Source organism: Elephas maximus, chromosome 5 (assembly GCF_024166365.1).
Source record: "Elephas maximus indicus isolate mEleMax1 chromosome 5, mEleMax1 primary haplotype, whole genome shotgun sequence".
Taxonomy (NCBI): Eukaryota; Metazoa; Chordata; class Mammalia; order Proboscidea; family Elephantidae; genus Elephas; species Elephas maximus.
Genome location: NC_064823.1, coordinates 149356932 through 149365095, shown reverse-complemented (window position 1 = coordinate 149365095; position 8164 = coordinate 149356932). Strand labels below are relative to the sequence as shown.

The window sequence follows — 8164 nt, the reverse complement described above, 5'->3', positions numbered from 1 at the left end:
CTCCATTGTCTCCCAGGGCACCCTGAGTGAAAGACAGTCTTGACAAAGATCTACAAGATCCTGTAGGACATGACTGCCCTTCCCCACCACTCTGACTTCATTTCCTATTATTCTTGCTCCTTCCATTACTCCCTCCCTCCTCTCCACCCCTACTAGCCTCCTTGTTGTTCCAGGCACACTCCAGCCTCATTGCACTGCATTGGCCCTTCACCACACCTGGAAAACTCTTTCCTAAGACAGCGGTAAGCTTACTCTCTCCCTGCCTTCTCAATGAATCCTACCCTGAAAGCCCTATTCAAAATGCAGCTTGCTTCCACCTCCCCTGCCCTCAACCAGCACAACAACCAACCGCCTTAGAATTGATTCCTACTCATGGCAACCCCATGTGTGTCGGAGTAAAACTGCGCTCCATAGGGTTTTCAATGGCTGATTTTTCAAAAGTAGATCGCCAGGCCTTTCTTCTGTGGTGCCTCTGGGTGAACTACAACCTATACCTACAACCTTACCATCAGCAGCTAAGCACATCTACTGTGTGCACTATCTAGGGGCTCTACTCTACCATCTCAATCTCCATTATTATGCTCTAATTTTTCTCACAGCGCTTTTTTCACTATATAATTATTTATTTTCCTATATTTATTATTTATTGGAGCCTTATTTTTTTTTTTAGTGGTGCAGTGTTAAGAGCTTGGCTGCTAACCAAAAGGTCAACAGTTTAAATCCACCTGCCACTTCTTGGAGACCCTGTGGGGCAGTTCTACTCTGTCCTATAGGGTCACTATGAGTCAGAATAGACCCAACAGCAACAGGTTTTTAAAAATTGTTTATTGCCTGGCTTCTCTCCGACTGGAACGTTAGTTCCACACATGCGGAGATTTTTGTCTTACTGCTGCACTGCTGTACAACAATGCCTGGCTCATAGAAGGACTCCCACATGTTTGCTGAATGAATAAATAAACAGTGGGATTTTCTGTCTAGCTGCTATGGAGACAAACTGGACATTCAAGGAGACAACACACTACAAGGTGGACAGTCAGCATCAAGATGGGTATTTTTTCCTTGCTCTGTTTTTATGTCTTCTGCCCAGGAAATTAGTGTGTCCTGTTTGGACTTTCAGAGCCCTGGTGGTGTAGTGGTTAAGAGCTCAGGCTGCCAATCAAAAGGTCAGCAGTTTGAATCCACCAGCCACTCCTTGGAAACCCTGCGGGGCAGTTCAACTCTGTCCTATATGGTGGCTATAAGTAGGAATCGACTCAATGTCGACAGTTTTTTTTTGTTTGTTTGTTTTTATTCTGACTTTTATTCTGTTATAGATAAGATCATCAGGGTACTGAGCCAATGGATAGCAATTAACAAAAACAACATCCTGATTCTGGAGCCCGATATCAAAACCAGTTGCAGTCAAGTTGATACCAACTCATTGGGACCCCATATGTACAGAGTAGAGCTGCACTCCATAGCGTTTTCATGGTATGACCTTTTTGAAACAAATTGCCAGGCCTTTTTTCTGAGGCACATCTGGGTAGGTTCAAATTGCCAGCCCTTTGGTTAGTAGTCAAGTACTTAGCCCTTTGTGCCACCCAGGGTCTCCTGATCTCTTGTGGTTTAAGAGAGGTGGAAAAACAAGAGCTGTTACACCAAGGCTTTGCTTCCTGGCTGTCACTTACTAACTGTGTAAACCACCCTCACTGTACCTCAGTTTCCTGACCTGTAAAAGGGGGGCAATAATACAAACCTCCCAGGAGAGAAGATTAAACAACAGTGTGAGAGCATTTCAGCAGGGCACCTGTCATTTCTTTTACAATTACTCGAGAGACATTAAGTAACTGTTGCTAACAAAGGCACCTGTCTCCCCCTGGAATTTGCCTCTTAAAGAAGTGATTCAAAGTCCCATGAAGCTCCTGGCTCTAAGGAAACTCTGGTGGGGAGGACATGAAGGTCACACCGGAAGCATTTGCACTTGACCTCCCTGTTTAAGGCTTCTACATCCAAACCGACTGACCCCTTCCACGGTCCACTTCCTATTCTGTGCAGTGGCCTCCCTGCGACAACTTTTGTCAGGGAAGAGAAAAAAAAAGTAAAAGTTCACAGTTTAGGAAAAAAAAAATAAGTAAAAGCTGGCTCAAAGGCCAAACCTTGGAAAAAACAAACAAACAAAAAGCAAACTGCCTTCAGTAAGGTGGCTCCCTGCCTCTCCTTCCCCCATCCCTGCCTTATAAGAAGAAGGGGCCCTGAAAAGGAAGGGGCCCTGGGGGAGGGCTGTAAAGGCTCAAAGACAGCTGCCCAGGCGGAGTAGGTGAGGAAGGAGGAAGAGGGGGAGCCCGCCCTGCTTTCTCACCTCAAGTGCAAGCCAGGTGCCTGGCGAGGCGGAGGCCTGGCTGATTGGCCCCTGTGCATGGGGTGACATCAGGCGGGGCAGGGCAGGGCGGGGCGGGGCGGGGCTGGGCCAGCAGCTCAGCCCGGGCTGGCATTACCTTACCTCTTCCTCAGGTGCAATTAGGCAAGTGTGTGAGTAACCAACCCCCACCCCTGCCAAATGGATGACTAAGTCTGCCCCGGGGGAGGGAGAGAGTGAATTTAGAAAAAATGATAAAGGTTTTCTGATGGCCACTCAAAGGGACCCTCCAGCACTAGCGCCCAAAAAAAGGCGATTTATTGGCCAAAAAAAAAGAACGAACACATCTGTCTTGGAAGAAGTACAGCCAGAATGCTCCTTAGAAGCAAGCATGGCAAGACTGTCTCATGTACTTTGTACATGTAACCAAGAGGGACCAGTCCCTGGAGAAGAACGTCATGCTTGGTAAAGTGGAGAATCAGTGAAAAAGGGAAGACTTCGGTGAGATGGACTGACACAGTGGATGCAACAATAGGCTGAAGCAAAACAACAATTGTGAGGGTGGCGCAGGACCGGTTAGTGTTTTGTTCTGTTGTACATGGGGTTGCCGTGAGTCAGAACCAACTCAACAGCACCTAACAACGACAACCGCACTAAATACCAGGCACTATGTTGAGAACTTTCAGTGCACCTTCTAGTTGAATTCCCACAACAATCAGAAGAGGTAGAGGCTTTTACCCCGACTTTATAAATAGGCAAACTGAGGCTCAGAGAGGTAAAGAACTGCCCCCCACCACGGTCAGTAAATGGCCAGATCAGGCTTCCCATCCACATCCCTTTGCCTGAAAGAAACAGAACCACTATCCTTTATATAAATATATGTATAAAACCCACTGCTGTGGAGTTGATTCTGACTCACAGAAACTCTATAGGACAGAGTAGAACTCTGTCCATAGGTATTCCAAGGAGTGCCTGGTGGATTCAAACTGCCAACCTTCTGGTTAGCAGCCGTAGCTCTTAACCATTACTACATTACCAGGGTTTCCATATATATATGCTGTTGTCGTTAGGTGCCGTCGAGTCGGTTCCGACCCATAGCGACCCTATGCACAACAGACCGAAACACTGCCCGGTCCTGGGCCATCCTTACAGTCGTTGTCATGCTCGAGCTCATTGTTGCAGCCGCTGTGTCAGCAGCCGCTGTGTCAGCCCACTTCCTTGAGAGTCTTCTTCTTTTTGCTGACCCTGTACTCTGCCAAGCGTGATGTCCTTCACCAGGGACTGATCCCTCCTGACAACATGTCCACAGTATGTACAATGCAGTCTCACATATATAAAAGGAATATTTTTAAGGAATATGTTTCAATGAATGATTAACAGATTTTCTGGACACCAGTTTAAAGCCGATTTACTGCATCATAGTTGGTGACAAGAAGCTCACTCACACCTCAACTCCCACCTGCCAGGAAACCACACACCCCGCCTTCCCCTCCAAACAGAGTCCTCTCGAGTTCCTTGTTGTTTGTGTTGTTAACTGTGGTCCATGTGACCCCTGCCAGGCATGACAGAATAAAACGCTACCTAGTCCTGTGCCATACCCATGATCCTTTGCGGATCAGACTGTGGTGTTTTCATTTTCGTGGATCAGGCTGTTGGGTGTTCATCGGCGGATTCTCAGAATTTCCAATTTTCAGGTCACTAGGCCGTTTCCCTAATCCGCGTTAGTCTGGAAGCTCTACTGAAACCTACCCAGCATCACAGCAATACACAAGTCTCCAATGACAGACGGGCGGTGGCTGCACAAGAGGTGCATTGGCCGGGAATCGAACCCAGATCTCCTGCATGGAAAGCAAGAATTCTACCACTGAACCATCAGTGCTTCTCCTTGAATTCCTTATGTCACTGAATCAGTCAGCGTCCTCACAGCTCACCCCCTCCAGACTGTTCTTCTGGCAGTGAGAATGAGCTTTCTAAAATGTGATGTTGGATGCCCCACCCTTCTTCCAGGGGCCTGCTTTGGGGAGTTTTCCTTGTCATGGTTGGGAGACCCTTCTGCTTCCTCTGCCTCTTGTTACCACCTCACCTACCCTACCCCGAGGGCTCCAGCCCTGCTGGCCCAGGAGCTGTGAATAATCTTCACTGTATTAGAAATTGTTGTTATTGTTAGGTGCTGTCCAGCCAGTTCTAACTCATAGTGACCCCATGCACAACAGAATGAAATGCACTGCCCAATCTTTCACCATTCCACACAGTCGTTGCTGTGTTTGAGCCCACTGTTGCAGCTGCTGTGTCAATCCATCTTGTTGAGGGTCTTCCTCTTTTCCGCTGATGTCCTTCTCCAAGGATTGATGATGTTTTGCTCTTTTTACCGGGCATGATGTCCCTCTCCAGGGATTGGTCCCTCTGGATAGCATGTGCAAAGTAAGAGAGATGAAGCCTCACCATCCTTGCTTCTAAGGAGTATCCTGGCTGTACTTCTTCCAAGACAGAGTTGTTCATTCTTCTGGCAGTCCACGGCATATTTAATCTTCTTCACCAACACCATAATTCAAAGATATCAATTCTTCATCTTTGGCAAAATTAGTGGTTAGTAAATTCGAATAATAGTCATATTAACTGGTCTCCCTTGTAGGCTTGTGGATATCATTCTATGACTGAGAGCATTGTACTTTAGGATAGATCTTGAAATGTTCTTTGTGACCATGAACGTGCTGCCTTTCCTCTTCGTCACTCCAGGCATAGTAGACCATATAATTGTCCAATTCAGAGTGGCCAGTACCAGTTCATTCCAGCTCACTAATGCCTAGGACGTTGATCTCAAGCATTCTGTTTCATTTTTGACAACTTCCAATGTTCCTTGATTCATACTTCATGTATTTCACGTTCCGATTACAAGTGGATGTTTGAAGCTGTTACTTCTCATTTTGGGTCTTGCCACATCAGCAAATGAAGGTTCTGAAAATTTTGCCTATATCATTAAGGTCAACTCATTTTGAGGAGGCAGCTCTTCCCCAGTCATATTTTGGGTACCTCCCCACCTGTGGGGCTCATCTTCCAGCACTATATCAATGTTCTGCTGCTATTCATAAGGTTTTCACTGGCTAATTTTTTTCAGAAGTAGACTGTCGTGTCCTTCTTCCTAGTCTGTCTTAGTCTGGAAGGTCTGCTGAAACCTGTCCATCATGGGTGACCCTGCTGGTGTTTGAAATACCAGTGGCATAGTTTCTGGTAGCATAGCAACACACAAGCTACCACAGTAGCTGACAGATGACTGGTGGGTATTAGAAATTGAAACTGATAAAAATTTAAACTATTACTTTAAAACAATAATGAACCTATCACATGTTACCATAAACATTTTTATGAAAAATAACTATTTTTCAAAGCCAGAAATAACTAGCTAGAAGAGTTTCATTGCTTTACATTTTTGCAAATCTCCTTATTGTCTGGCTTCATGGAAGTCAGCTGAATCCTCTTATCTGCTTCTGAACTCAATCTGTCATGATATCACATGTCAGGTAGCTTCTGGAAAATGCGACTGTATACTCGTGAGGGAGTGACAGTGAAAAAGGCAAATAACATCTTAGCATACTAGGTGCTACAAGGTCCCTGGGTGGTACAAACAGTTTGCACACTTCTACTTACCTTAAGGTTGGCAATTAGAACTACCCAGTGCTAGGGAAGAAAGGCCTAGCAAACTGCTTCCAGAAGGACTACAGCCAAGAAAAATCAATGGAGCAATTCTACTCTGTAACACATGGGGTCACTATGAGTCAGAATCACCTTGACAGCAATGAGTTTATACTAGGTAGTGAAAATCGTTAACACTCCTGGTGCTAGTCTAATGGTTTGAATCTACTCATAGAAGTCTCAGGAGAAAGGCCTGGAGATCTACTTCTGGAAAATCCCGCACTGAAAGCCCTATGCGCACCAGTCTATTCTGGCACATGGGGGCCACCATGACTCATGGTTGACTTGATGGCAACTGAAACTGAAAGGTTTTGTTTTGCCTTATGTAGGGTAATGCTATTTAGCTATATGCATTCCCTTCCTAATGGAATCAGCTTTGCTCTTCCCCAAAGCATGCTGGGAATGAATTCGGGATGAACCCGGGCTAAGGTACAAGGCTGGGAGTGGCACGACTGAGCCAGCAGCCAAGGCTGAGCAATGCCTTAGCAACAAGAAGGAAAACATCTAGCCCTGGACGTGAAGTCCCTGGGAACACTGACTACCCAAGGAGAAAAACAATGGGCCTTGGTCCCAGCAGGAATGGTATGTAAGCTTGGGTCCCTTGCTAGGGGGTTATGGACAATACTCCAGCTGGCCGCCACTGGAGAGCAGCTGCTTGCCCGTGTCAGTAAGTTTCCCTGAACGCATGAATCTGGAAAGGGCTGTGTCAGTTCTTCGGATTATCTGCCAGGATGCACGGTGAGGGCCTTTCCTTGCTGGGGCTGTCCCCCGACACCTTGTACTGTTTGCTTTCCATTTCTAATTCTTTTCTACTAGTTATTTCTGTCCTGTGCTGACTGTAATAGATAAAGGTTGCAAGGGACCTAGATGCCCAACAATAGAAGGACATTGGTAACTGCCCAAGTCAAACAAAATTGAGCCATTTTAAACATATCCTTTTCTTATTCCAAGTCAATGTCTTCCCAGTGACGATAAAACCAGAAAACAGTGAATATCCATAACCCCATATAACTAAAGACAATCATGGTTAACACATGTGTATATATTAGACCTGAGCAAGTGGGATCCCTGCGTGTGGTAAAGTAAATAATGCCCTCACCCTGCCCCTAAGATGTCCAAGTCCTAGTCTCAGACCCTGCGAATATGTGACCTTCCATGCCAATAGAATTCTGCAGATGCGATTAAGGCTAAGGATTTTGAGATGGGCAGATTAGCCAGGATTATCCAGGTGGGCCCAATATAATCACATGACTTTTTAAAAGTGGAGAAACTTTTCCAGCTTTGATCAGAGGGAAAAGTGACTATAGAAGAATGGTCAGGGAGATGCTGGCTTGATGATGGAAGAAGGGACCATGAGCCAAGGAAGGCAGGCAGCCTCCAGACGCTGGAAAAGGCGGAGAAGCAGATTCTCCCTTAGAACCTCCAGAAAGTAATGTAGCCCTGTGGACACTTTGATTTTAGTCCAGTGAGCCCTGTGTCATTGACTTCTGGCCTCTGGATCTGTAAGATAACATATTCATGTTGTTTTAAGCCATTAAGACAGGAACCATTCCCAAAGCCAACTCTTCAGGCAGGGATTCGACTGGATTATAAGATAGAAAATGATACTGGTGAGGGGTGAGCTGCTTGGATCAAGTAGACATATGATTGCGGTAGTTTGTTACAAATGTGGTAACAAATTACCACAATCTTACCACATAATTACTAAGTATGAGGAAGAACATGGCATCAGGATTCCAGGAAGACTAATTAACAACCTATGATATGCAGATGACACAACCTTGCTTGCTGAAAGTGAAGAGGACTTGAAGTACTTACCAAGGAAGATCAAAGACTACAGCCTTCAGTAGGGATTGCACCTCACCATAAAGAAAACAAAAATCCTCACAAGTGGACCAATAAGAAACACCATGATAAACAGAGAAAAGATTGAAGTTGTCAAGGATTTCATTTTACTTGGATCCTGCAATCAATGCCCAGGGAAGCAGCAGTCGAGAAATCAAAGGACTCATTGCATTGGACAAATCTGTTGTAAAAAGCCTCTTTAAAGTAAAAGATGTCACCTTGAGGACTAAGGTGTGCCTGACTTCCTGACTTAAGCCATGGTATTTTCAATTGCATCATATGCATGCAAAAGCT

The 8164-nt window shown here is 45.5% G+C and overlaps 1 non-coding gene across 1 annotated transcript; it reads right to left on the bottom strand.

The window, feature by feature from the left end:
* Positions 1-4143: 4143 nt before the first annotated feature.
* TRNAG-UCC (transfer RNA glycine (anticodon UCC)) lies at positions 4144-4214 on the bottom strand. The gene has a single exon. It is a non-coding gene; the product is annotated as a tRNA-Gly (tRNA).
* Positions 4215-8164: the final 3950 nt, after the last annotated feature.